This window comes from Phytophthora infestans, genomic scaffold, assembly GCF_000142945.1.
Source record: "Phytophthora infestans T30-4 supercont1.49 genomic scaffold, whole genome shotgun sequence".
Lineage (NCBI taxonomy): Eukaryota > Oomycota > Peronosporomycetes > Peronosporales > Peronosporaceae > Phytophthora > Phytophthora infestans.
Genome location: NW_003303710.1, coordinates 1,034,793 through 1,042,039, shown reverse-complemented (window position 1 = coordinate 1,042,039; position 7,247 = coordinate 1,034,793). Strand labels below are relative to the sequence as shown.

Sequence of the window (7,247 nt, the reverse complement as noted above, 5' to 3'; positions counted from 1 at the left end):
GGAGGTGGTCGTTGTCATCTCGCATACCATCTCGCTGACGGGAGGCGCGATCCAGCCGTCCGGTCAGGTCGCGGATCTCAACCGCTTGATCAGCCAACAAGAGTCGCAGGTCCTGCGAACGAGAGGCCGCACGGTGCTCCCACCCCAGGATCTCCATAGCCTGGTCATGGACCTGGGCTCGCAAGGTTTGGAGTTGGGTGGCGTGCAAAGACGCAGCTTGTCGCTAACATCTTGGGCCGTCTGGAGCTCCGCCGACAAGGTTTGCACCGGATCGGAAAGAGCTTGGGCCAAAGTACGCAGATCGGTGGGCGACATTGAAGAGGGGCTGACCGGAGGAGTGGTGGATGGAGCCTTGCCCGGCGATTGGCTGGTACGCTTGGTGGGAGACATGTGTCACGTAGAGGAGGAAGCGGTTGTGGATGCTGGTAGTGCACGTCGTGAACGCTGTTGTGCAGCGCCGACCACGTACAGGAGGCGATTGTGGTGAAGAGCTTTCTCAGAAATAAGAGAATGGACCTGACGAGGGGTCACTATCCGGAATCAGTGATAATGTCAAGTGATTAGAGAGGATTTGGATTGTCTGGCACGGATGCAAGTATCCTGTGGTGATTAGCCATGACGAGCAGCACCCCGTATGAAATGACGATGGATCTGGTGTGAGTGATGTTAGGGAAGGCAAGATCCACCAAGACCTATCTCGGATCAACCCTTACCAGGATTCACTTAGGTGGATATGGGATATACTATATACGGGTGGATCGAGTGTGGATCCTATGAAGGAATGATGGTAGGTGCCATCCGAAGGTGGATTTAGTAACCACGGCTAACGGGAAGTCAAGATCCACCGCGAGGTGTCCCAGATCCCATACTTCCGAGTTCGGATCCAAGGAGGTGAGGATCCCACATGAAGGGACCTGGATCCGGGATACAGGGATGATGGATGCAGTGGATCTCGAGCTTTCGTGGACAATGGAGATCACAGATGATCGCAAGACGATGTTGGATGATTGGAGAGCTCAGATCCACGACGAGTGTACACTTACAGTGAAGTGGATCCAAGCCACCTGGATCTGGATGAGTGTACCCATAGTAGGGTGACCATAATGATTAAGCCATGGATCCGGTAGATCTGATGATAATAGAGCTGGGATGATGGGTCAAGGAAAGAAAGGACATGCGGCCGAGCCTGGTAAGGGATTTAACAAGTAAAAGACATAGAAGGTAGAAATCCAGACAGGTACAGGCTTAAGTATCAATACAGTCTTCTATTTGCACATTAACACGCAAGAGCCTTCCTGTCCTCAAGAACCGGAACTACATTGGCCGTACGAGCTCGGGGAAGGTTGGGAATTTCGAATCTAGTGTTGGTAGTGATAACTGGATAATACATTGGCCAGATCCTACAACCTAGTGAGCTTTTCCTTTACACGTGCAGATCCGACAGGTTAACCGAATTTACTACTTGGTCGGTTACACTCTAGAGGTTCTCAACTCTCAAGATCCCGTCACAGGAGGCGGCAAGTACGACGCCAAGGAAACGCAAAGACAAGGGACACACCCGCAAGGCAACCCTACGGCCAGATCCACGATCTAGGGCCCGGATCCATAAGCTCGAATATTCGCCTAAGGATTCGGAACCATCCACGGACGCAGAGTGAAGATTTTTCACTGCTGCTCCACCCCATCCCCACGTCTCGCCAAGACACTCAAGCTTCACCACTTGAACTCTTCGGAAGTTACCGAGAGAGCAAGATCCCGCCCTACCGACGGGTACACAAGGTGAGGAAAGCTCAGCAGAACACGGATCATCGGGGGACCCCCTCCGTTAGTCGGTGTCTGGGCGCAGTTGGTAAGTTGGATCTGGCAATCTCGCAGATTTTGCTGATCCCGCTACACCACACTTCAACCTTGCCTTGCACAGCATCGATAGCCCGAGCAAGTTTCGCTTCACTCAGGGCTACAGCCTTTCGCAGTGAAGCAAGGAGATTAGCAGACTGCGTGGCAGCAGCCTCCAGTCGAAACACCTGTTGTGGCGCCGATGAGAGCTGAGTGGCCAAGTCAACATTGCTGAGGGAAAGAGTGTCCAATCGCCGAGTCAACGCGCGGTTCTCTTCTTGAACAGCTTGATTGTCGGCCCTGAGATCACCGATGATCTCAGGATAATCAAGAGCGACGTAGTTGTCTTTCAAGATATCCAACAGTTCACCCGCGGAAGAAGCATGCACCATCGCTCGCCGCTGTGCGGGATCGGAAGGCTCCACGGAACGATTGAATCCGTAGGCCATGAGCCTCGCCAAGATGGTCAATTCTTCTCGACGCTCGTACCCCTGCTCGTTAACCCTAGCCATGAGGGAGTCAAGACTCACTGGAGCAGCCGAGCTTGACTGACTGGTGGCGCCCGAAATGGTGTCGCCCGGCAACCTCGGTGGACCAGGAGGGCGCACGCGAGAAGACTCCGCCGACTCCGCGTCGGACTCATGGGAAGTTGTCAGGTCGACCAACCCAGCTTCATGCCGGTCGCTGACCCAACGAGTGCCGACGTGTCGGGGAATCGACTCAGCTGGTGCGCTTTCACCTCGACGAGGTGTTGGAGGAGCGTGGTGGCGCCGCGAGTTGTGCTGGAGTAGCATGCGAGGAGTAAGGAGTTGCCAAGTGAGTGACAGCGGAAGCAACGAACGTACCGAAGAAGGTGGTGGAGAGCCGCGAGACGTCATCAGCCGAGTACGGACCAGCGGTGGCATAATCAAATGAAGGATTAAGACACTCACCAGCTCGGCTCGTATCATAACCGGGGCAGTTGTGGTGTAGGGAATTCCAGATTCGACCATACGCCAATCTACTTTAGATCAAGAATCGGCTCGGTCTGATAACCCAGAGCTTAGGGAAAAAAGGATCACGGTAGGTACTCAACGATCTATCCGGATGATGCTATCGGATAGCTGCTGAGCTCAACGGTCGCCTGAACCAGGCTGAAGGGTCGGTAGAGATCCGAAACGACTACATTTTACTATTTGTATAAGAAGCATAGGATTAAATAGGGGGAGCCGAAAAGTCTCCCAGAAGATAACAGAGCAGAATTTTCCTAGTCCAAGACACGTGTACACTTTTTCGGTAAGTCCTTGCATAGGGCTGGATTATGCCTGCCGTCAGTACTCGAGAGGCATAGCTTGTAGGGTATTGACTGGTAGCGCCAAGAGATTAGGTCGGTCCGGGTAGGACAAAGTCTCGCCACGCGCGAAAGAAAGCCCCGCACGCTCAGCGGGGCGGTACGTCGGATAGCCCGGGTGCCGTAACACTTCTAGCTGAGCAGCCCTTGCCCTCGGTGACCTGTAAAAGCGCTCGCGCGTCGTCGTCCATCCTTTGGTGGAGGGAACAGGGTTGTGAACGAGCTCGGCCGAGCTAAACTCGGCGGAGCCTCGGAAGAGCTCTGATTTGGTTAGTCGGAACCGAGTGGAAGCGAGCCACTCGTCTGTCCCGGAAGGGCCGAACCGCGAGGGGACCACCCTCTGCGCAGGCCATACAACCGCCGACCTAACTCGGCGATACGTTGTGGTTTGTGTAAGGAATCCACATCTGACGGTATTTGTGTGTTCAACTACACCACACCTCGCATGTTACTCCAGCACAATTCGCGACGCCATCCGTCTCTTCCAGCCCCTCGGCGAGGTGAAGGCGCCGCTGAGTCGATTTCTCGACCCGTCGGTACTCGTGGGGTCAGCGACCGGCCTGAAGCTGGGTTGGCCGACCTGACAACTTCCCATGAGTCAGACGCGGAGTCGGCGGAGTCTTCTCGCGTGCGCCATCCTAGTCCACTGAGCTTGCCGGGCGACACCACTTCGGGCGCCAACAGTCAGTCAAGCTCGGCTGCTCTAGTGAGTCTTGACTCCCTCATGACCATGGTTACTGAGCAGGGATACGAGCGTCGAGAAGAATTGACCTTCTTGGCGAGGCTCATGGCCTACGAATTAACTCGTTCCGTGGAGCCTTCCGATCCCGTGCAACGGCGAGCGATCCTGCAGGCTTCTTCCGCGGGGGAACTGTTGGACATCTTGAAAGGCAACTACGTCGCTCTTGATTATTTTTAGGTCATTGGTGATCTCAGGGCCGACAATCAAGCTGTTCAAGAAGAGAACCGCGCGTTGACTCGGCGATTGGACACTCTTGCCCTCAGCAGTGTTGACTTGTCCACTCAGCTCTCATTGGCGCGACAACAGGTGTCTCGATTGGAGGTTGCTGCCACGCAGTCTGCTAATCTCCTTGCTTCACTGCGAAAAGCTGTAGCCCTGAAGTGAAGTAAAACTTGCTCGGGCTATCGAAGCTGAGCAAGGCAAGGTTGAGGCTGCGCTGAGTCAGGCCCAGCTCCATCATCAGCAAGTCTTGGATCGAGACGCTAAGATCGCAGGCCTCCTCCGATCTATCTCCGAGAGGGATGCGGTGTTTGTTACTCTCCAAGGCATCGCTTCTAAGCATTTCGAGCGGCTACAGGAATCGGTGCAGCTGTACAGCTCAACCGGCACTCAACCCTTGCGGCACGCTCAGTTGGTGATCGCTGAGCAGCGGTCAGTGATCTTGCGGCAAAAGCGGCCCATTCGGGGAACGTAACCATTCCGATGCACGACCATCACATGGCTGCTGCTGCTGGCGCCGGTTTGGAAGTTCCTGGACTTCATCCGTCCGACCTACGTCCTAACGCCCGGCTGTGTCGCGTCTTGGAGTCTCGCTTCCCTGAAGCTCTCAACGTTCCAGCTGGCGAATCTCGGCGGCTGGAGCTGATCGGTCATCCTCGCCAAGGCGCCGCAGTGACTGGTTCTGCTGCTGGTCGACTTGCTGGTCCTAATGTAGCACCTCCAGCGGGTCCGGCTTCTTCTGCGACTCCGTCGGCGGACTCGGCTGCGGTTCCTGTCAGCTCAGCGACGGCTGCGAGGCAACCCGAGCCGGCCTTCGCTCAGCTTCATCGTACTCCGTTGGCGGACTTGACATCGACTCAGCGGCTTCGGCGTTATGCCAATTCCAAGTCTCCAACTGTGCAGGTCCTCGTCACCGTTCGCCGGCGCCGGATCCGCCTCAGCCGTACGCTTGTCCACTTCCCGGCGAGGAGGAACACGAAGCTGTCAGTGCCCTTTTGCGTTCGAGTTCTCCTCAAGCCACCATGTCCGATGGAGGAAAACCTCGCTCTGGTAAATCCCGTCGTCGGACTCGGCGGAAAAAGGTTCGTCACCTCCAGTTGAGTTCTGCTATACAGCCAGCTGTCTCTGCTCGCTCTGAAGACGACGATGAAGCATCGAGCGAAGTTGAATACGAGTTTGAGATATCTGATCCAGCCGACGACACCGTCCTTGCGTCTGGTTCAACATCTCTGGTGAGTTCCTCGGCTTCTGATCCTCTGTCGACGCTGTCAGTCGTGGCTACTCAACTGAGTTGCCCCCGTCAAATGTGCCGCTCAGCGTCGTATGAACGATGGTCGGGCACTCCCGGTCGTCATCTGGTCGATCCTCTCACGTCTCTCCCTCTCGGGGACTGAGCGTATCCAGTACATCGACTGACCTAGTGACTCCGGCAGTGAGTGTCGTCAGACCGTCTCTCCCTGCGAGCTCGGCGGCGTTGACGTCCCCGTCTGGGCGCCCCATCCGGAGATCTGCTGCGACGGCTCGTACCGTGACTGCTCAGCTGCTTGGGGACCTTGACGCGTCTGACGACGAGGTCTTAGGGCCTGGCGACGGTTCTGCACCGTCCGCCGGCTCGACAAAGCTTGCCGCTGGGTCGCTCTCGGATCCCATTTCTTTATCCGAGAACTCGGCGGATAGCCCTTCAGGTTCCAGCTCGGCGGCCGAAGATGCTCGTCGTTCTGCCAAGGCGAGAAGCCTTCATGCGGCAATCTTCGGTTCTGACGATGATATGAGTGATGGGTCCTTGCCGCCGAGTGATCGTCACTCTTCGCGACATTCATCGATGTATTCTGGTGACGGGACGACGCCGTCTACCTCTGCGTCGACTTCGGGGAAACAGCAACGTTACAAGCGTCGTGCCCCGTCGAGTCGTACCGGTCACCGGTCGAAGATATCCACGAAGTACAAGAAGCATAAGAATCATCAGAAGAAGCATCACAAGAAGCACCGACACCACAAGCATCGGCAGCCTGCGTCAACCCCTGACATGGCTCCTGCCCAATGTCTTTAGGCTGCTCCTTTGCCGAGTGTGCTCCCGGTAGCGTCAGTTCCATCTCAGCCGAGTTCGACTGCATCACGTCCGGCTTCGGTAACTCTGCCCAGCGCTCTTACACTCCCGCTGGCGACGTTACGGACCCGGGACTCGCAAGCAGTTTCCAAGGATTGTCGCTTGACTCTTCACATGGCTCAGCTCCGCGAGGTGTCATTTATGCATTTCGACTCAGCCCGTTGTTGGAATGCATTACTGGATACACTGAGCGGAGGGGTGCAGCTGGAGCTCGTCGGTGGCAAGGGTCGCGTGCCACCCACGCCGTGTTCTCTTGACGGCATACGAGCTTTCATGGCTGTCTTCGATCCGAGTCATCCTTGTCAGCGTCTCCGGCGGATGCTCCCCGAGCTTCCTTTCTTTTTTTCTCCGTCAGTGCGGGAGGAGGCTCGGCGGTGTTTGGCTTATCAGGCCCGGCCTTGAATCTTGATGCAAGTTCTTGGAGATATGTGGGTGAAGCTTCGTGGCGACAGTCCTTTAGACTCGGCGGGGAGGCCTATCAAGACAGGTGGCCAACTGACTCGTTACTTTGTTGCTCTCTACGAGCGTCGCCACTGGATCGTCGAGTCAAGTGTGTTGATGGGCCTCCATCCCGACGTCAACCCGACTGCCACGCCAGCTCAGCTTGCTGAGGTGTACGAGCTGTGGCTGGTGTACAAGCGCGAGCGCAAACGTCGCAGTGATACCCTGCGATCTTTGGTTGTCGCTGTCTACGACCAGCTTTACTCGGCGGTCACTCAGAAGCATACGCATGCGTCTTCGCGGGTAGCACTGAATCCGTAGTCAATGAAGAACGCATTTATCTCGTCATGCCACTCCTTTCCAGCTTGCTTGAGGCCATATAGCGCTCTCAATCTGTCAATCCTTACTATGTCTGGACCTGGCCTTCTTCAGTCGCCACACCGTTCCTGGCTCGCCTATCTCGAAGCCGCGGAGCTGGCGCATATAGATTACGGTATCCAGCGGTGCCTTCACGTACGCGGACGGTACATCGCATTGGCACACGCGAAGTCCGAATCTCGTGGCGAGGGCGA

The 7,247-nt window shown here is 56.0% G+C and overlaps 1 non-coding gene across 1 annotated transcript; it reads right to left on the bottom strand.

Moving 5' to 3' along the window:
• Window positions 1-7,059: 7,059 nt before the first annotated feature.
• On the bottom strand, window positions 7,060-7,097 carry PITG_33064 (the record flags this gene model as incomplete). The annotated part of the gene is made up of 1 exon (XR_009934458.1): window positions 7,060-7,097. It is a non-coding gene; the product is annotated as an 18S ribosomal RNA (ribosomal RNA).
• Window positions 7,098-7,247: the final 150 nt, after the last annotated feature.